This window comes from Grampus griseus, assembly GCF_964374135.1.
Source record: "Grampus griseus genome assembly, chromosome: 4".
Lineage (NCBI taxonomy): Eukaryota > Metazoa > Chordata > Mammalia > Artiodactyla > Delphinidae > Grampus > Grampus griseus.
In genome coordinates, this window is record NC_138997.1 from 48,465,965 (window position 1) to 48,488,808 (window position 22,844).

General features: G+C 39.7%; 1 protein-coding gene across 2 annotated transcripts in view; it reads left to right on the plus strand.

Moving 5' to 3' along the window:
* COX18 (cytochrome c oxidase assembly factor COX18) overlaps window positions 1-22,844 on the plus strand; it is a 163,293-nt gene that overhangs the window by 37,162 nt on the left and 103,287 nt on the right. For both annotated transcript variants that reach the window (XR_014296713.1, XR_014296714.1), the window contains exon 8: window positions 16,807-16,965. The gene's annotated coding sequence lies outside the window, so the exon portion shown is untranslated. The remainder of the gene's footprint in view (window positions 1-16,806; window positions 16,966-22,844) is intronic.

Here is a 22,844-nt window from a genome sequence, read left to right on the forward strand (position 1 = left end):
TTTCAATTCTGTGTCATTATGGCACTTTGATTTTCTGTCAGATCCATTTCATTTCTTTTCTTTCCTTCGTTGTGTTTTGTTTTTATTTATTTCCCCCCAGCTTTTTTTTGTTTTTTTGTTGTTTTTGGCTGTGTTGAGTCTTCGTTGCCGCGCACGGGCTTTCTCTAGTTGTGTTGAGCGGGGGCTACTCCTCGTTGCAGGGCATGGGCTTCTCATTGCAATGGCTTCTCTTGTTGTGGAGCATGGGCTCTAGGTGCGTGGACTTCAGTAGTTGCAGCGCGTGGGCTCAGTAGTTGTGGCGCATGGGCTTATTTGCTCCGCAGCATGTGGGATCTTCCCAGAACAGGGATCGAACCTGTGTTCCCTTCATTGGCAGGCAGATTCTTAACCACTGCACCACCAGGGAAGTCCCTCGTGTATATCTTAATTATCAGATATATTCATTATTAATCAGATATATTAATTATCTGACCACAACTGTCTGCAAGGGAGATTAGAAAGTGGTCTTCTAGTTGAGTATATGGTCTTCAAGAAAGCAAGAGAAACTGAAATCAGATTGGCAACTAGCAGTTTCTCTTACATATAAGAACTACGGAATGCAACTTTTATATCTGAAGCAGGCATGCAGTAAATGAGTCAAGCTCAAATTGTGTCATGATAATAGCAGAAAATGAGATGGACATAGGGGCGTATTCACTTGACAGTTATGTTGTAACCTGCTATTAAATCTTGCCATTGGGATTACGTAATAATGATTAAAAAACAAACTTCTTATTGCATTTGTTTTTGAAACGAATACTTGAATGTCTCCTATATGCCAGGCAATGTTTAGATGCTTGAGATATACCAGTAAACCAAGATTCTTGCCTTTGTGGAGCTTATATTCTAACAGGGGTATATAGCCAATGAACAATAAATAAAATACCTTCCAGAAATCTTAGAGAAATAGGTATTTAGTGCTTGGCACCCCTGTATACTCCTTCCTTTAATGAAAAGCCAATTTACAAAATTTACAAAAGCCAATTTACAAAATTTGCTCTTATTTTACTTTGACCTTTCAAATCCACATAGGTGAGATTTACAGCTTTTGTATTTCATTTTTTAAAATATTTATTTATTTATTTATTTTTGGCTGCACCATGTCTTAGTGTGGCATGTGGCACCTTTGTTGTGGGATGAGGGATCTTTTTTGTTTTTTGGTATTTTTAGCTGCAGCATGTGGACTTCTTAGTTGTGGCATGCGGACTCTTAATTGCAGCATGCATGCAGGATCTGTTTCCCCAACCAGGGGTAGAACCTGGGCCCCCTGCATTGGGAGCATGGAGTCTTACCCACTGGACCACCAGGGAAGTCCCCAGCTTTTGTATTTTAGACCCTCTTTGGTCACCTCTGCTATTTTCGTTATGCTAGCTTAATAAAATGAACTGAATTACCTGCCAGCAAAATTGTCTGGTTCTAAAATCTTTTATTAGAGGTAATTAGTTGATAACGTTCAATTTCTTCCAAGCTTATTGATCTTTTCATGTTTGGTATTTTTCTTGAGTTTTTGTTATATATATACTTCCTATTAACCTTTTATTTCATTGAGATTTTGGAATTTATCAGCACAGACTTGTAGATAGTAATTATTTAATTTCAGAAAAATCCCTATCTCTTTTTTCATTGTAAGGCCCTTCCTGCCCCTGGGACTTAAGTATGAGACCATAGGGGCAGGATTGGAAGACAGTCTCAGAGACTGACGTTGGGCTCTGCTCATATGCTCTTCTTTCATCATCTGTGAACAAATGCATGATAAAAGTAGGTTACTTTATTAGTCAGAAATTAAGTTATTATAGAAAAGAAGTGGTTTGCTTGTTCTCCTGTATTTGTAGACTATGGCTTCTATCTGCTACTGTTCCACAGCTAGTTTTTGATTAGATGAATGACTTCTTTTCCAGGAAGCTCTCCAGTTCCTCCTACAAATAATACCCTAGACCAGATCCAGGTTCCCTCTTTTCAGACAATCCCAGGTATGTCTGAGTCCTAGAATGTGATCTTTCAAGCTGAGCTCTATATGACATATATTGGAGCTCCTCAGTGTGGCTCCAGATTGAAAAATTATCAGTATGCAGAAGCTGGATTGGAATCAGTGTAAAGAAGAATTTTTAATAAATCTTGTCCCAAGTTAGAATGGGCTTCTTTGGATGGTTACACTGTCGTCACTGGAGGTATCGGAAAATTGATCAAATGTTCATTCAGTGAATGTTTAGAAGGGACTCAAGCCTTTGAGGGAAGCAGTTCAACAGGGTAGTAGTCTCATCCTGTCCTGAGAGTCTGTGATTGTATTCCTTGGACTCTCCTGCAGTGCACAGTTAGGTGCCTTGTCACTGAGTGAACAGGGAGTCAAAATTAATAAACTAAAAGTAATGTCCAACAATACTTCAGTGTTACGGGAAGCAGAGAAACAAACCTGCATGATGAAGTCTGGCCCAGGCTGTTTCTTGGGTATAGAGAGCCCATAGAAACTGTAAGTAAATGCTACTGCTGATGTTAATAGTGTTAAAAAATAAAATTCACCTGAGTAATTTAAAGATCAAATTGGCTTGATTCAACAATTCATGAATTGGGCAGCATCCCACCTAGCAAAGAGAAAGGAACTCCCAGGAGCTGTACAAAATAGAAGGTTTTTAAAGACAGAAAGGGGGTGGGACAAGGAAGTCATAAACAAAAGAAAGGATTTTTTCAGATCACCTTCCTTTGGGGGAAGAGTGGGGTCTGTCATGCAGATTACCTTACTAGTGTTGATCAGGTGATTCCAGATTGACTGCTAAAGGTCACATTCCTGGGAGAGGTTGAAACTGCAATTAAGTCTTGGTTTGCTGAAGTGGGGCTCAGCACAAGTGATCTATTTGGGACCTGTTATTTCTTTTTAAACAATACTAATCATAGTAACCATGATGATAACTGCCGTCAACTGAGCACCTACATATTGATAGTCTATAGCAAGCATTTTGTCTATGATGTTTTATTTATAGTTCACAAGGGCTCTGTGAAATAGACATCATTTGCCCCATTTAATGAACCGGTGCCCCATTTTTTTTTTTTTTTTTTTTTTTTTTTTTTGCGGTACGCGGGCCTCTCACTGTTGTGGCCTCTCCCGTTGCGGAGCACAGGCTCCGGACGCGCGGGCTCAGCGGCCATGGCTCACGGGCCCAGCCGCTCCGCGGCATGTGGGATCTTCCCAGACCGGGGCACGAACCCGTGTCCCCTGCATCGGCAGGTTGACTCTCAACCACTGCGCCACCAGGGAAGCCCCTCATTTTTAAAGGTAAGGAAACTGGGTAAATTAGAGCATTTCAAGAGTTGTGTATGCAAATCAATTGTAGGAGTGCCCCCCTATGATCATCTTAGCCCTAGAGGTGGGTAGGAAGAGCATGAGGCACCTGGATTTCCAGGCCAGTCACCTTTGACCAAGTGCACCTCGCCCCAGTGTGCTGTAGAAATATTATAATTCTCTATGCCTACCATGATGTGAAAATTGGGAAGCACATCAAGTTACCTATCCAAGGTGACAAGCCTCAGATAGGGCCCAATTAGAGATCGAAACCGAGGTCTGTATGACACTAGAGCTCATTTTCTTTCCACTATACCTCACTGTCTTTGAAGATCTGAGAAGCGATGGTTCAGAAATGTCAAGTCCTTCAGATGGAAGCAGAGGGAGGCAGTAGAAGATGGCTAATTCTGTAACGTGGGTTTCAGACGGAAGATGTAGATTTGAACACTTCAGCACCTCTAGGGCTGGTACATGATGTACACTAGCATGAGGTTAAGATTGAGAGCTCTGTTGTCATCCTGCCAGGATTTAAAACCAGATTCCATCACTTACTGGCTGTTTGACTTTGGGAAAATTACTCTGCTTCTCTGTGCTTCAGGCTTTTCATTTGCAAAATAAAGAATAATTTATTGAATGATTCACCAAATATTTGCTGAGAGACTTCTATGTGTTAGGCACTGTTTTAGGGTCTGAAAATGCAGCAGTGAATAAAGTACTTGATCTTTGAGTTTATCTTACTTGGAGTTCTTCAGCTTCTTGGGTGAATAGATTAATTTTTTCCTCAACTTTATTGAGATATAATTGAATATAACATTGTGTAATTTTAAGATGTACAATACAATGTGTTGATTTGATAAACTTATATATGACAATGTGGTCACCATGGTAGCATTAGCTAACACCTCCATTACATCACATAATTACCATTTCTTTTTTGTGGTGACAACATTTAAGATCTATTCTCTTAGCAACTTTAAAGTGTATAGTACAGTATTATATTACACTTATGGTACAATATGTATAAGTGATATCCATATATGTGACATCATGCAGTATTTGTCTTTCTCTCTCTGACTTATTTCACTTAGCTAATGTCCTCAAGGACTATCCATGTGTTCACAAATGCCAGGATTTTCTTTCTCATGACTGAATAATATTTTATTGCATATATGTAAATACCATATCTTCTTTAACCATTCATCCATTGATAGACACTTAGGTTGCTTCCATAGCTTGGCTATTGTAAACAATGTTGCAATGAACATGAGGGTTCATATGTCTCTTTGGAATCTTGTTTTTATTTCCTTTGGATATGCTCAGAAGAGGGATTGCTAGATCGTATGGTAGGTCTTTTTTTAATTTTTTGAGGAAGCTCCATACTGTTTTCCATAGTGTCTGTGCCAATTTACGTTCCTGTCAACAGTGTGTGTTTTGTTTTCTCCACATCCTCAACAATACTTGTTATCTCTTGTCTTTTTGATGATATCCATTCTAACACATGTGAGGTAATATTTTACTGTGGTTTTGATTTGCATTGCCCTGATGATTATTGATGGTGAGCATCTTTACAGGTATCTGTTAGTCATTTGTATGTGTTCTTTGGAAAAATGTCTGTTTAGTTTCTCTACTCATTTTTATTTGTTATTTATTTATTTATTTTTGGCTGTGTTGGGTCTGCTGTGCACGGGCTTTCTCTAATTGCGGTGAGTGGGGGCTACTCTTCGTTGCGGCGCACGGGCTTCTCATTGTGGTGGCTTCTCTTGTTGCAGAGCACAGGCTCTAGGCGCGCGGGCTTCAGTAGTTGTGGCATGTGGGCTCAGTAGTCATGGCTTGTGAGCTCTAGAGCTCAGGCTCAGTAGTTGTGGTGCACAGCCTTAGTTGCTCCGTGGCATGTGGGATCTTCCTGGGCCAGGGCTCGCAGAATTGCATTGGCAGGCAGATTCTTAACCACTGCGCCACCAGGGAAGCCCCATCTACTCATTTTTAAATTGGATTTTTTTAATGTTATTGATTTGTATAAATTCTTTACATATTTTGGTTATTAACTCCTTATCTGATATGTGGATTGCAAATATTTTCTCCTGTTTCATAGATTGCCTTTTCCTTTTGTTGACTGTTTCTTTTGCTGTGCAGAAGCTTTTTAGTGTGAAGTAGTCCCACGTGTTTATTTTTGCTCTTGTTACTTGTGTTTTTTTGTGTCGTATTAAAAAAAATCATTGCAAAGAGCTATGTCAAGGAGCTTTTCCCCTATGATTTCTTCTAGGAGTTTTACAGTTTCAGGTCTTACATTTATGTTTTTAACCCATTTTGAGTTAATTTTAGGGTTATAAGGTAGAGGTCCAATTTCTTTTTTTTTTGTAAGTGGTTATCCAGTTTTCCCAACAACATTTATTGGAGAAACTTTTTTTTTTCCATGAGTAAGTGTTCTTTGGCTCCCTTGTCAAATATTAGTCGACTGTTAGATTAATTTTTTATATCATATTTGCTAAGTTGTTGGCCACTATTTATTCACACTTTTTTCCTGCCACTTTCTCTTTATTCTCTCCTTCTGTGACTTCCACTGTGCGTATATTTGATAGCTTGGTGGTTTTCCACAGGTATCTGAGGCTCTGTTCATTTTCTTCATTCCTTTTTCTTTGTTTCTTGCCTAGTTAATCTCAATTGACCTGTTTTCTGATTCTTTCTTCTGCCAGTTCTGTTATGAAAAAGCAGCAGAGAGTAATGTTGGAGTGGGCACTACTTTAGCTAGAATACATATGGAAGGCCTCTGAGGAGATGACATTTGAGTTGAGACTTGGTCATGGTTAAAGAACTGTTTCCTAAAGATGGTGGGCTGTTCTCAGACTGAATTGTAGACTCTGCTTCCATAAGTTGGAGCAAGGGATTGATCCTTCCCTGAGGATCTCCATAGATGAATGCATTTGATGGAAATTTCTGTGTTCCTACTTGAGCTCTCCAGATATGCAATACAAATAAATGTTCTAGTTCTGAGGGCTTTATTTTTTTTAAATAACTCATTGCCAGTTGTTCTAAAACACCTTGCATTTGCAAAGGAACCTTTATTATTTAGACAGGCTTGAATTTTCTTCGTGGAGAAGTGGGAGGACTTAATTACAGTTTCAACACACATTGGCATGCTTGGAGCAATCAGAAGGAAGTCAAAGAATTTTGAGAATTTAAGCCAAGGTGCTTATTCCATCTTAATAATGTTGTGACTTGATGTTTATTTACCCCTAAATATTCTCATAAGTATCAGGTAATTGGGCTCTATTCTATGTCCTGAAGGCCAATATTCCTGAACTTGGTGAAACCAACTGAAAAAATGAATTCCAAAAATGGAATCTCTCCATGGAAAATGTGTTGCTTCCAGCCCTTGGTATTTTCACCTAAGGCCTGTTGGCACCTGTTCTTTGGCCAGCTGAAACAAGCATGCTGTGCTACATAAAGGCAGTTTCTATGGAAACCTGAACCCAAAAGATATTGGGGCTTTGAAGATCAAGGCAACACCCTGAATTGTTTGGAGAGCCCAGTGAAAGTTTCAGAACTTTATTGTTCTCCACAGAAAACATTACAGCTAAGACTTTAAAATGTTTTCTTCTCCAGGTTCATTAGAGATATGTGTACAAAATAGAAGTTTCTAGTTTGCTTGTGAATTTATCTGTTCTAATTATTTTACCAGCTATTTTACAACATGTATCTCTGCCATAAAGAAAATTATCATCTTCCATTTTCCCTTCTTATCTTTATTTTAATAAATATGTGAAGCCGTAAGACACAAAGAATATGCTGAGCTTGTAAATTTGGAAGCAGATAATGATTCCTCCTTTTCATAACTCATGGATAACCTATTCAGTATATCATTTTTTTCACACACCTTAAAAAATATGTACAAATGACCACATTGCTAGATGCACACACAGCTGAATTGCAGTTGTGCCTGTAAAGCTTCTTTATTTTAATTAATTAATTTATTTTTGGCTGTGTTTGGTCTTCGTTGCTGTGTGCTGGCGGCGAGCGGGGGCCACTCTTTGCTGCGGTGCGCGGTCCTCTCACTGCGGTGACTTCTCCCGCTGCAGAGCACGGGCTCTAGGCACGTGGGCTTCAGTAGTTGTGGCACACGGGCTCAGTAGTTGTGACTCTCGGGCTCTAGAGCTCAGGCCCAGCAGTTGTGGCGCACAGGCCTAGCTGCTCCGAGGCATGTGGGATCCTCCCAGGCCAGGGCTCCAACCCGCGTCCCCTGCATTGGCAGGCGGACTCTCAACCACTGCGCCACCAGGAAAGCCCTGAAGCTTTTGACTTACAGTAGTGTTCCCTCACATAAGTGTAATCTTTAAACTGATTCCTTGTTTAGTACTTATAACACAAACCCTGTTATCACAACCTTAGCAGAAATTAAAGTACAAGAAAATACTTTCCCATGAATGTGTCTTCCCAAGAGTACCTTTTGTATTTATTTTAGGCATGTTTAGACATGTTTCTTCAAGTTCCTATTTTATAAAAGCTCTGATGAATAACAGTGCTGCATATTCTTCCTGGCTGTTGGATATTGTCAAGAAAAAATATCTGAATTTACCACATTTATCTGTGGGCATTTGTATTCTTGATTTCAAGGGCCATTGCAGAGTTGGCTAGATATATTATGATTAGTTATTCAAATGCATCATCTTCACCATGAAGTAATGAAATGAAGACTAGGTATGTTACACCAGATTTACAATTAATCTGTACACATGAAATATGGAGAAAGGGAATGGTACAATTTAACCTTTCATGACCTTTACTTCTCAGAGATGTCCAGAACCAAAGTAGTAAAGCTACCTTGACTGTATTTACTGGAGTCTAGTTTTTTCAACATTCCTGTAGGGAGAAGTTGCTTTTTTCCACCTTGCAGAAACATTCCTTCTCTGTTCCTTCTCTTTGGGACAGTTCCACTTTGTCCCAGCTCCATTTCCAGGCAAGTTCTACATGTTTCCTTTACTTCTCACTCTTGCTTTTATCCTTCATCTGTAGAGAATCAGTTGCCCATTTGCCAGAATCTTCTCTCATTATAACTCTACTTTTTCCTTCCCCTACCACGAAGTAAGGACATTTGACTCAGCATTGTGGTATACCTTTATCTGGAATTTTAACTTCTCTCTATGCAAAGCATTATATTTCAATAGTGAGCTATAACTAGGGTTTAAATCAAACTGGCAAACAGTCTGTCATTTAATACACAGAATCATAGGATGAAAAGGTATAGAAGGGACTTTTGGAGAGTGTTTATCAGTATTTTGCCTTAATTTTCCAATAAGGGATTTCTAACACAGAGAAAAAGGACCCTATTCACCAGATGTCTGGAGGTATAGAGATAGTTCCCCTCAGAATGAGCATAATATGTCTTTGATCCTGCAACTTTGAAACTGACTCCAAGTTATATCTTTACTTATTTTCTAATAAATGCTCTAAATTACTTACCAATGAGTACAGTGGTCCCTATTTATCTTTCCCCTTTATGTAGCACTTAGTACATGTCCAATATAAAATATGTAGACTGGACAATTATATCCTATAGTAAATGAGTGAAGTGACACCATGAAATGTAAGGAGATTTGCTTAAGATCACCGTGGTAGAATCAGCAGAGAATTCAGGGCCAGTGACTTCCAGCCCAGTGGATTTCCCATCAATCTCTGACAGATGTTTCAGCCTGATGTCTTTTCCACATGGGTTCCTGGAAACTAGGGCTTCTGGAAGTTAGGAAAATCTGGAACATGACTGACCCCATTTAACCTGGTTTCTGTGCTATTTAAGTAAACCTAGAAAACTGCTCTAAGAGTAATGTACCTCTACATATGCCTCTGACAGCAGCCTAGCTCAAAGGGGGAGTTGTGAGGATATGTGTGTGTGTGTGTGTGTGTGTGTGTGTGTGTGTATGTGTGTGTGTGTGTGTGTGTATGAGACAGTGGATAAATGAGGGGTGAGTGGTAGTAGTGGGAGCAGTGGTGGGTAGCTTTCAACAGTAGATCGTCATATTTTCCCATTTCCTGAAACCACAGCTGTTTCCTGAAGCCCATTAGTCCAGTTTAGGCTTCAGGCGGCTGGAGGAAAGCATTATTTAGTGAGTGCTGTAGAAGTTGATTCTTGTGGAACCCATGAGAGTTAGATCTTGCTGTTGTGAAAATTTTCATAGGATTTTGAATTTTCAGAGACATTTTGTACTTTGCTTGTGAGCTTGATATAAATAGTCTCGTTCTCTGTCTCCCAGATAAAATCCATGGATAAAAAGAACTTCATCTCTTCCCTATGGAAGATACAAAATATATTTGAGTGACTGAATGGATAAATCTTTGTAAATGATCATTACTCAAATTTACATTGCCATTTTCATGAAAAAGGGGGACATTTTGCTATTTCAAACTAAATTGAGGAATAGAGGAAGGTAATACTATGTCCATTGAAAGACTATAACAGAAATAAAATGTACATACTCTAATCAGTGAAGCAGAAATAAGAGAAAACCTTTGTTACTTCCTCTCATTGGTGAGATTAGAAAATTCTGACTCCTCTCTTTGGTCAGGTGAACTATTCCTGGTTATTAAGTGAATGCATTCACCAAACAATCACTTCACAGGACACCTTCTTGGTGCCAGCCACTCAGGTGAAAGTCGGGAATACAAAAATGACGAAGGTCATTTGAGTCCCAAGTTTCTTACAGTCCAGTGGAAAGACAACTGCATGAATAATTAACCAGAGTATAATTAACGAATTTTATGCTAGTGATATAAACCAGAAGAGGGATTGTGTTGATATTATCTTGGGATGTTAAGGAGGGTTTCACTGAGAAGATAAGTTGAAATGCAAGGACGTATAAACATTTTTTTCCAGTCATAGAAGGGGAAAAGGCATTGTAGGAGGAGGAAAGCAAAGGCCAGGCAATGGATGGATGTGGGAAAGTGCCATGTGTGATCTCTTGGGAAAATGAAAGGAGACAAGGTAAGTGCAGGTCAGATTGAGAAGGGCGTTCATGGCATGGCATGCCCACGTGGACATGGGAGCCAACCCAACTTTCAACCAAGAAATCGCTGACTGGATAAGGGCTCTTTGAAATGACATCTCTGATAGGAGCTCATAGAATTGATTGGGTAGTGGGTGGTATGAGAAGATGGGAGAGAAGGAGTGCCATCTAACTCTGTACGTCCTTTCTTCATACAGATTCAAAAAAATGTTGGTAAAAATACAGCCAGGTTTCAGAAAAGCTAATTACATCTCTGATTGGTGGCCAAGGCAACAGTAAATACAGATAAAAAGAAGTTGCATGCAATGAGAAAGAGAAGGGTAGTTCCAGGAATTGTGTGAGGAAAGAATAAAAAGCTCTTTAAAAGGAGACATTCAGAAAGCAATTTGTCTGACGTTGTAGGGATGTTGGAAGCAGTTAAAATATTATCTTTAGCCCAGTAGAGGATTGAGAGAGCACAGAGAAGGAATATCCATATTATGTATTTATTTATTTATTCCACATGATTTAATTTAAATGAAAAAATATCTTGATAAGAAACTTAAAAAAAATAGACATACCCCCTGCCCCCACACACTCACACTCCTCAACTGCCAGCATCCTGCACCAGAATGGTACATTTGTTAAACTGATGAACCTACATTGAAGTCTTATTAGCACCCAAAGCCCATGTTACAGTTTAGTCTTGGTGTTGTATCTTCTATGGGTTTGGACAAATGTGTGATGTCATGTATCCACCATTATAGTGTCTTACGGAATAGTTTCACTGCCCTAAAAATCCTCTGCACTTTTTAAAACATTTTAATAATTACATTTTTAAAGAAACATGTGATATACATGTTACATGTATATAAAAGATTAGAATTAAATTCAACAGCATGTTTTAAGAGTGCTGACTGTGTCTTATAGATTCAGATTTCCTGCTTGCTCACAGGGTGTACTACGATCCTTTCCTGTCATCTGGCCTTTTACTAGATTACTCCAGGCCCACTGGGCATGTTTCATTTCATCATTAGACCTAAATAATGGTGAAATAAGATTACTTGTGTCAGGAGACAGTTCCTTTTTTCATGAAAATTTACAATAAAATATGTGGGTGAAGAGGCTTCACTTAACTCCACCCAGGACCAGTGAAATAAACATGTGAGGGACGTCTAAATAATTTCAACATGTCCATATTCCTGTTGGAAGAGGACAGTCATTTAGAGCCCCAGGTGCTCATATCACCCATACTTTCAGACCCTGCAGCAGTAGTGTGAATAAGTTAAGAAATTCCAGCACAACCAACTGCAGCAAAGCAGCTGCAGTAGGGTGGTGTGTGTGTTTGGTTATGAATGGGAGAAAAAGTAATTTTCATAGCATTCTTTAAATAGGAGTTCTAGTTCTGTCTGAAGATAGATGGACAATTGTAGGATTATAGATAAGATAGACCAAGTTCATGGATAGTTTTGGAAAATGAAAAGCTGATGTTTTAATAAAATCCAAAATTGGAGTATTAAAAAGAGGAAAATGATTTGTGGGATGAAAGAATAATTCTAAGGATGCTTTTTCTTTTGTCCATTACCCCCACTTTCCTGTGAATTAAATGTGAGCACAGTTTTCTTCTTAAGAACATTGGGATGCCACCTTTTGAAATAATTTCCATTTTCTTACGGCATTTAAATAACATGTTTTGGATATGCTTGAGAATGCAGGAAAGATTTGATTATATGGAAATTTATATCCAGGTATAAATCCAGTATGTTTACGTCCTTTGATTTTTGAAGCTGGTGGTGAGAGGGAGCACAGCATGTGGTGAATATGTGGATAGAGACGTGAAAAGATTTTTTTTCTTTTAATATATTTATTTATTTATTTATTTTTGACTGCGTTGGGTCTTCGTTGCTGCGCATGGGCTTTCTCTAGTTACAGCGAGCAGGGGATACTCTCCGTTGTGGTGCATGGGTTTCTCATTGTGGTGGCTTCTCTTGTGGCAGAGCACAGACTCTAGGCACGCGGGCTTCAGTAGTTGTGGCCCACGGGCTCAGTAGTTGTGGCTTGTGGGTTCTAGAGCACAGGCTCAGTAGTTGTGGCGCACGGGCTTAGTTGCTCCGCAGCATGTGGGATCTTCCCAAACCAGGGCTCGAACCCGTGTCCCCTGCATTGGCAGGCGGATTCTTAACCACTGCCCCACCAGGGAAGTCTCGAAAGGATTTCTTGGTCTGATGTGAGGCCAGTTTCTCCACTCCTCACCTTCCCCCACCATTTCTAGAGTTGTCTAGAATCCATCATAAATATGACTCCAGTGAAGCATGCAAATCTCTCTTCTTCAGAGTATTGTTCATGGTGTCAATATGTATTCCATCCCTGAGATGCTTTTGTGTAAATAAGAAGTACTACTTTATCAAAATCAATATATGCAAGGGTTTAAACTAGATATCAAACCTTCAGATTTTCTTCATGACATATTACCAGTGCTAACTCTAGTTTATTATTTATGTAGCAAAACCATGTAGGAGTATGTGTGAGCGGCAGTAGACAAGGGTGGAGGAATCTTCCTGCTCACATCAAAGATGTTAGGATATCAGGGACTGTTATCAAAATTCCTTTTTGCAGAGGGTTCTCTAAGGCTTCTGGGAAAAGCCAACTAAGTGGCCTACTGACTAACAGCAGCGAAGAGATTCATTGAATTGGACACTTGTGCTGTGTGTATCTTTCTGAATATACGATATACTTAACAAAATTTACATTAAGAAAGAGTGGGAAGAGTATTTAGGGATTAACAAGTACCCAGGCCACTGGCATTAGGGCATTTAAACAGTAAAGAGAGACAGATACTGACTGCTGGTTTCTGGTGAAAATATCACCTCTAGGTAGGAAATTCACCTGAAGATAGCTGACAACTGGGCCTAAAACTTGGGATACGGTTTGATTGTTATGGGGGAGAAATGTTTTTGAGAATGTCAGTTAAAAAACATTCTCCAGTGTAGCTATGGGGGAATGTGTCCCACGTTCCATCAGGGAGGGGACCATAAAAATTGAACTAGCAATCTGTACTTTAGTTGTCAAACAAATACTTGTACACTTGCAGGTGGATGCTTGTGTGGTGGAAAGAGAAATTCATCAAAGGTGAGATATGAGAAGTTGTTAAAAAGTGGGCCAGCAGTGGTACAAGCAAGGCTGCTGGAAGAAAGAATGGAAGTAACAGTAGCAGTAACAGAATTGGTTGGAGACTATAATCCAAGGAGAAAATGACCCCTGACCCCTCCAGGACTCAGTGAGACAGGGAAGTGTTAGGGATTTGAAATCTCAGAGCTTACTATTCAAACACAACTAAGATTCTTACCTATTCACTTGATTGTCCCTATAACTTCCTCCTTCCTATGCTAGCCCTCCTCTTATAAGTGACCTGGAGAAACAGGGGTATATTCTAATTGCCATTTTAATTGTCATCATATCTTGATTGTTTCCTAAACTGGAATGATTTCAGGAAATAAGCTTTATATTTTAAATTAAAATAGCTACAGTGTGCAGGGTGGACTTTATTTAAAATACGTATATGTGTAAGTGTAAATATATAAGTATATTTAATCCTATCTTGTGGCAGTACTTAATTCACACATAGATAATAAGCAACTGATTTATTTAGGGCATTGTGCTAAGTGTCGAGTAGGGTACCAAGAAGTTAAGACCCAGTCTCAGCTCTCAAATTTAGTGAGAGAACTGATAAACTATTAATCTGTTTCCAGGTTTTCAGTTCTAGGACTGAGTGGTGGTTTGTGTGATGAATTATTCAAGATAGGCTAACTGCTGTAAAAACAAAACAACTCCTACACTGAGCAGTTTACATGTCATACATTTTTGCAGTTCATTAGGGGTGAAGGGTCTAGTCCACGCAGTAATTTAGAACCCTAGGTTCCTTCTTTTCCATGCCTCTATATCATGTAAGGTATTGGAGTCCTCCCTTGGATTCTCTGCATCTGGGCTTCAGTTAGGGGCCAGGCCTGGAAGATTTTTTTAGGCACTACATCTGGAGGTGGGTGAATGTCACTTTTGCTACATTCTAATGGCCACATAACCCACTGACTAAAAGGTGGTCTGAGAACTGAAGTCTTTCTGTGTTCACAGAGGGAAACAAAGTGGAGTCTCAATGATATATAGCATAGTCTGTGCCATTGGAAGAAATCTCTCAGGCTGACCTTTTCTAATTTCTGGGAGCTTAAATGGGATTTGCTCATCAGTCATTAAATTTCCCACCTTTTAGTAGGAAATGAAAGCATGGAAGACAATGAACACTTATCAATTGCCTACTATATACCTATATGATCTCAATTGGCCCTCAAACAATCTACTTCAATGGGTATGATTCTAGATAACATATGTAGTTGCTGAGGCTGGGAGAGGTTAGGCAGCTTGCTCGAAGACACTTAAGAGATTGATGGAATAAGTATAGGTCCATATGTCTGTTTCCAAGGCATTTACTCTTTCATTATCTCTGAAGTAGGAAGTTGGGCTCAGGGTGAACAAATATTTGTTGGATGAATGAAAAGATAAAAGAATTAAGTTATGCAAAAAGATAAAAGTAAGCAGTTCAGAAAATAATTCAAGAAACATTTATGGGGTTTAATAATGAAAAAAAGACAGAAAAAAGTAAAATATATGTGCTTAGAATGATAAGAAATAGGTGCTCAGCACTTAGCTGTAGTCCCACTTTGAACCTAGGGAACAGTTATTAGTTCTTTTGTTTTTGAACCATCCATTCATTCAACAACCATTTACTGAAAGCCAACCACGTATACATAAGGTACAGGGATACAGAAGACATAGTTCTTTCCCTCATGAAGCAAGCTTATACACACGGGATATGAATAACCATTCGTTTTTTTTTTTTAATTCATTCATTCATTTACTTTTGGCTGCGTTGGGTCTTCGTTGCTGCGTGCGGTCTTTCTCTAGTTGCCGTGAGTGGGGGCTACTCTTTGTTGCAGTGCACGGGCTTCTCATTGTGGTGGCTTCTCTTGTTGCAGAGCACAGGCTCTAGGCGCGCAGGCTTCAGTAGTTGTGGCACGTGGGCTCAATAGTTGTGGCTCGCGGGCTCCAGAGCACAGGCTCAGTAGTTGTGGCTCACGGGCTTTGTTGCTCCGCAGTGTGTGGTATCTTCCCAGACCAGGGATCGAACCCATGTATCCAGCATTGGCAGGTGGATCCTTAACCACCGCACCTCCAGGGAAGTCCCTGAATAACCACTCTTTTTTTTTTTGCGGTACGGGGACCTCTCACTGTTGTGGCCTCTCCCGTTGCGGAGCACAGGCTCCAGACACGCAGGCTCAGCGGCCATGGCTCACGGCCCTAGCCGCTCCACGGCATGTGGGATCTTCCCAGACTGGGGCACGAACCCGTGTCCACTGCATCGACAGGCGGACTCTCAACCACTGCGCCACCAGGGAAGCCCATGAATAACCACTCTTGTATAGCTTTCTTTGGATTTGGGCAGCCCTTTCTCTGCATGCTGTAGTTGAGCCTGCCGAATGATAGTTTTGTTCTCTCCAGGCAGAGGAAGAACTCCTTCTAAAGCAGGGAAGAGGAAGTACAGTAATAAGAAAATTGTTTCTTATTACTGAAGCCTTCCAACCACCAGTCTGCTTTTCTAGAAATTGTTGTATGGCTTTTCCCAGACACAGAGGGGAGCTCAACATTTAACTGTAGTATCCGAAAGCTTCTTTGGAGCAGTGTGGTTAAATAGGTTCTTAAAGGTTGAGGACCTTTTCAGCTCTGCAAAATCAGCCTCCATCATGCTTATGTGTATCCTTCTTAACTAAATGTGGTGATTTTGCACTTCCTAAATTGATCTGTCATAGAAAGATCCCAACATCTGGGGATATGAAGAGGAAATGTCAAGTGACGGGCAAGACTTTTTCACTAATTCTGCAGCTAGTGAGTCCCTAAGTGAAAACCCTGCAAGTAAAATACAGCATTATAAAAGAATCATGATTATTTCTTTAAAAAGGAGATTCTAATTATAATTTTAACACATATTGAGGTGCTAAAGTAATCTATAATGCAATTATTTTTAAGTCAGATTAAGTTAAATATATTCAAAAGCTAATGTAGATAACCTCTCTCGATATATACCATCTCTTTCTGAAGTTCTCTGATGTCAGTTTAGAAAAGCACCTTTCTCCTGTTGAAGTGTTAATCAGATGTACTTAATTTTTCTGTCACTTGAAAAAAGTATTAAATCACATCAATATTTCTTGAATTTTTCCTTCCAGATTACTCACTTTGATCTTTTTATATGGTTAAATTAAATTTGCTTTTTCAATTATTCAACAGTATATCATCCAGTATTTTCTATGTATCAGGCCCTGTACTAGGTGATTAGGAATAATCTGTGAACCAGCTGGAAAAAGTCCCCGTCTTTGACCTTGGCTCTAGCAGAGGGAGATGGACAATAAACACTAACTAACAAATTATGTGGTAAACGCTAACTGTAACAAATTATGTGGTTTATGTTTTTAGGGTAGGTCTCCTTGAGAAGGTGACTTTAGAGCGAAAACTTGACGATGAGGGAGCAACCCTGTGTACACCTTGAGGAAGAGGCTTCCAGACAGCAGGAGCGCTCTTTGCAAAGGCCCTGAGGCAGGAGCATGCTTGGCATATTTGAAGAACAGTGAGGAGGTGAGTGCCTGGAGCAGAAAGGAGGGGAGGGGAGCTCAGAGTGGTAAAGTGGGCCAGATGGCCGGGGGCGGTGTAGGCCACTGTAAAGATCTAGGCTTTTATTCTGAAGGAAATACGGAACAGGTTTTTGACCATAGCAGGAACATGATCTTTCCCCCTGTCTTCCTCTGTTCTAATGCTCCTTTGCTGTTGGACATTTTTGTAATATTTATAATGGTGTTATTAGTAGTCTAATCATGAATAAATTCAGATTTTTATCTGGTATCTGTTGCCTACAGAATGCAAAATCAGATACTGCTACAGCTTAGTTATGTCAACAGACAATTTTCTTTGTAGATTCCAAGTGGTCAGGAGATTTCTCCATTCTGTTGGCTGACTGCTTGTGACCCAGTCGGTCCAAATATCAGCCTGGTTGTACATTTACAGAGTGCAGATTTTAGTAACCAATCTTGCAGTGAAGCAATATTTACATATTTTATAACTTACCTGATTCTACTTCTTCTAGATGGATCTCTGAACATTTACATTTTAATAAACTTCCCCAGATGAAAGCTTTCTCCATGTACGCAATGACTCCCTTATGTGTTTGAAAATACAAGGAAGCTTATATTTTATAAGCTTTTTATAAGCTTATATTTTATAATCACAGCACTACCCTGCTGTGATTGAAGGGTGGTACCCTTCACATGCTATGACAGAGTGTTCTGTATTTTCCAGTTAGGTTCGGAGGGTGTTTTTAGGTCTTGCCCCAGGCCCGTAGCCTGGAGAGGTTGTTGTCCAGGTTGCCTAGGTCACCTCAGGGTAATGGCCAGGTAGTAATGTGTGTGAACTCATGGAGTGATGTGCTTCTGATTTCAAGCACTGGGTCCACCTGAGGAGAAAAGTTGTGGTTATTGAAGAGTCTTCACACAGACTTGCCAGCTTCATACTGTTTCACATAGAAACCTTGAGAGTGGAATAAGATGTATCTGAGTTTGATCATCATTGCATATAAAGAGTGTAAGCAATCTTTAAAATTCCTAGAAGATAGCATAGGATAATAAGTTTAAGATCCCCCTTTTTTTTTTGGTCCCAAATATGTTTTTATTTTTAACACTCAGGCCTTTCTCCTTCGTGTCAGCTCTCTTAGAAAACAACCAACCATTACTTTTCAGAGTCAGTAATTTAAATTGCATACTCTTCTCAAACCAATTTCTGTCAACATTAAATTGCTTCCTTCAGCCCAAGAAAAAGAATGCTTTAGTACACAAATATTTTAGGACTCAAAATAATCTTTTTGAAATGTGAAATACTATTAGCAAATGAAAGGCAGGATAACCATAATCATTAGCACTACTTTAATTAGCTATTATTTGTGTTTGCTGTTTTGTACTATATTGAAGAATTACAGCTATTTCATGGTCATTCTTCATTTTCATTCAAAGCTTGAATATTGAAAGAATCATTAAAATGCCTTCTTAAGGGCTTCCCTGGTGGCGCAGTGGTTGAGAGTCCGCCTGCCGATGCAGGGGACACGGGTTCGTGCCCCGGTCCGGGAAGATCCCACATGCCACGGAGCGGCTGTGCCCGTGAGCCGTGGCCGCTGAGCCTGCACGTCCGGAGCCTGCTGCTCCGCAATGGGAGAGACCACAGCGGTGAGAGGCCCGCGTACTGCAAAACAAAACAAAACAAAACAAAAAAATGCCTTCTTAATTTCTTTGCCAATTTATAGACATCATGACTCATATTTAAAAGTTCACTGCTTTGTTTATGAAATTTAGATTTGTTTACATATCTGAGACTTCCAAACCAGTGAAGTACCACGCTCAGCTGGAACTTAGCACTCCTCATTTTCCATTCAATAAGTTTACGATCTTGATGTAGGGAAAGGTTTCTTAAACAACACACACACATGTTCTGGAGAATTTAATGAACACCCTGGACGTTCTTCACGAGCTTCCTAAATTTTGTTTACAATATGAGGGAGTTTATGGACGTTAAAAACTATTGAAGTAGGTGTCTCAGAATGAAGGCACTAAACAGGAGCCTCTAATGATAAGATCTTAAAAGTAAAATATATCAGTCAGGATAGCTTAAAGTATGTCTCAGTAACAAGCAAAGCCAAAAATTTCAATGGTCTAAGACTACAAAGGTTATTTTTTACTCACACTACATTTTCATTGTGAGTCAGCTGGAGGTCTCTAATGCAAGTCACCCTCCCTCTGGGATCAAAGTTGAAATAGCAGCTAGAATGTGGAAGGTTGCTAGTTGCTCTTTGGGGTCTCAGCAGTAATTCAGCATTCTTCCTGGAAGTGACATACATCATGTCTGCCCACAACTCTTTGGTTAGAACTAGTTATTTGGCCCTACCCAAGCAGAATGGGTCTGAGAAGTGCAATTGTACCACATACCTGGAAGGGGGAACTGGAGCATTTCAGGAACAACACTGCTGACTGCTATATGGGACCACTCCTACCTCAATTAGGAAGTGATTATGTACTTTCTGAAATCCTACTTCTCCTTCCTACATACAGTGCCTTTAAAATCCTTCTCCACCTTCTAACACAATATCTTTCTTCCTATGAAGGGAATATCTAAACTAATTTTTTTAAATTATCATAACTATGAATTGACATAAAAGTCACGGATGGCCATGGCTGCTGAGCCTGCGCGTCCGGAGCCTGTGCTCCGCAACGGGAGAGGCCATAACAGTGAGAGGCCCGCGTAACGCAAAAAAAAAAAAAGTCACGGATGAATTTCACATCAAATTCTTATTCAGTTGTATGTGATGGTGGACAATTAGGACATTAAGTATACAGTAACTGGTCAGAGGAGAAGTCTATTTGATAGCAGGAAGGAAAGGTATCAAGTTTAGTTATAGACTGGACCAGTTGGTGGCTAGTATGCTCTGGTTCAGTTCCTGTTTACAGCTAGTATACATTCTGATTTGGTGAATACATCCATTCTGATGTATTTTTCATGCCATGTCTGCTTTAAATACTTTGAATATCATCTCTGGTTAGTAGAAATAAATGAGTTAAGTTAATGAATTCAGGAGAAGAGACAGGTCAGCAGGATCTTATGAAGATATAGATGAAACATGTCAGAGGAATTATGAAATATTTTACCTTCTTATGTCTATAAAATTGAGATGAGTCAAGAGCATAGTTGGAATTTGATCAGTTAGAATAGAGGATCCAACTGAGACTGAACTTATGCACTACTGGTTGCCCTGGCAACAGGGCCCCCTTCCCATGCTAGCAATATCATAGGGTGAGTGAAGTAAGAATTGGAGATAGAGAAATATGTGTTCAAGTCACCTCCTACTTCTGGGAAAGTTAGGGGAGGAGTTTGCTAAAGGCAAAGACGAGGTCATGAAAGGGAAAGGATTTCAATTAAAAAAAAAAATTAAGTATCCCTGAGCTTGAAAGCTTCTGGGTATAGCACTGCACATAGCAATGTTTCTTTCCTGACTCTGGTTGAAGGCGGGCTAGGTAGTAAATCATGTGGTTGCATATCTACATTATCTCTTCCATCATAGCCCAGAAAAAGCACTGGACTGGGAAATTGTGACCTGTGTAAATTGGCTTGGACTGGAGCCATTTGCTGTGTGGATTGCTCTGCCTGCTCTTACTGTTACCCAGGAAGTTCTCATTTGCCTAGAAGGGTCAAGAGGGAGTCAAGACAGGCTTGCCCATCATATACCCAGAGAAAACCATAATTCAAAAAGACACATGCACCCCAATGTTCATTGCAGCACTATTTACAATAGCCAGGTCATGGAAGCAACCTAAATGCCCATTGACAGACGAATGGATAAAGAAGATGTGGTACATATATACAATGGAATATTACTCAGCCATAAAAAGGAATGAAATTGGGTTATTTGTAGAGATGTGGATGAATCTAGAGACTGCCATACAGAGTGAAGTAAGTCAGAAAGAGAAAAACACATATCGTATATTAACGCATATATGTGGAACCTAGAAAAATGGTACAGATGAACCAGTTTGCAGGGCAGAAATAGAGACACAGATGTAGAGAACAAACGTTTGGACACCAGGGGGAGAAAGTGACAGGGGTGTTGGTGTTGGTGTGATGAATTGGGAGATTGGGATTGACATATATACACTAATACGTATAAAATGGATAACTAATAAGAACCTCCTGTATAAAAAAATAAATAAAATTCAAAAACAATTTATTAAAAAAAAAAAAAAGACAGGCTTGCCCATATTTTCTGTGAATTTAGTTTACTTTGTTTTTAATGTTGCCCTTAGGTGCATTTTATTCTTGCTAAATACTTTTCACATTTTGAAAAAAGAATTTTTGTGTTAAAGAGGCATATTTGGGGGCAACATATTCTAGTTTCCTTTGGTGGATTGCCTATAGTCCCTGTAAAAACCTAAGAAAAAGGGTGAGAGAAACCTCAGTTGGCTCATCATACAGGTCAGAGGCACAGGAGCAATCCTTGAATCTTCCATAGGATTCAACCTTCTCACCAAGACTAAGGGCTCCATCAAGGCTCCAAGATAGTGAGATGATTTTGATTCCTTAGCCTTGTCGTCTGTGCACATATAATTTTCTAGGCACTTAGCAGGACTAAAGTTGTGATTTTCATGGGTATTTGGCACTGTTGATTTAATTTACCCCCTTCCTCCATAAAAAGTATTGAAAATTATGTTTTATGTTGGTACAAAGATAAATATTATATTTTAAGATACTTTTTTGACCTATAAGTTTATTTTCCTTCTGTTTCTAAAATAAATTAAAACATTTTCATGAGCTTCTAAACCTATTGTGGACCCTAGGCATGGGGTTACTGCTGGGTCTAATGGGTAAGTTGGTCCTGAACCTCTAGGGATGGCTGTGGTTATGGAAGGAGTTTGAGGATTCAGGAATTCTGGTCCAACGAACTGTGATCTTTTATCACTAACAATTTCAGCTTGAGAAGAGTCTAAAGCAAGGATCAAGCCTCCATAACTTGTTAAAAAATTATCTGAGTAGGGAAGTAAGTGTTTTTGTTGGTGGTGTTCATCTTTTATCCCACAGTTGCTTTTTATGCAGTGAAAGGCAGAAAAGGCAATGCATTTGCCTTCTGCCAAAGTATAACCACAAGGATTAAATAGGAAGACTTGGGAAGCAATGCATGAGCCAAAGACTTTTCTTACCTCCACCACTGCAGCATGGAATATTTTAATTGACTGACTGATTGAATCACTTATAATGTGCTCTCTGTGTGATGCTAGGGTCATGGGGAGCAAAACAGACATGCTCCTTGATCTTGGGGGTATGTAGTCCTGGGTTGGGGGGCAGGTGGGGAGGATAGGAGAGAGATGAGTGACCAAGCAATTATAATATAGAATGTTGTACTCTATCGAAGGAGAAAGTGACAGTTCTGAGAAAGCTTATGGGAAGAGCACTTAACACAGATTTGCAAGGCACAGGGACAAATAAATTTTTACAGATGAAGTGAAATCACAATTGAAGACTATAGGGTAAGTAGGAGTTAGCAAATGATGAAAATAAGAAGGAAGAGGAGGAGAAAGAAGAGGAGAAGGAGGAAGAGGAGGAAGAGTGGGGAAGGAGAAGAAGGAGGGGAGGATGGGAAGATCTCAAGAGGCCAGAAGAGAACTTAAAGGGTGGGTGGGAGGCAAGGAGGGGCACAGGGGAGAAACAGGGTGCATTAGAGGAACCTCAAGGAGTTTGGTATGGATGGAGCATAGAGCACGTGGAGGAAAAAGAGGAGAAGCTAGAGAGTAGGGCAGAAGCCGTGGAGGCAGGGTCTTGAAAGTCATGATGAAAGTTCCAACTTTAGGATAAAAGCAGGGAGCCATGAAGAGTTTTAAGCAGTGGAGTGACATGTTTATGTTTGCATTTAAGAAACATCATCCTGATTA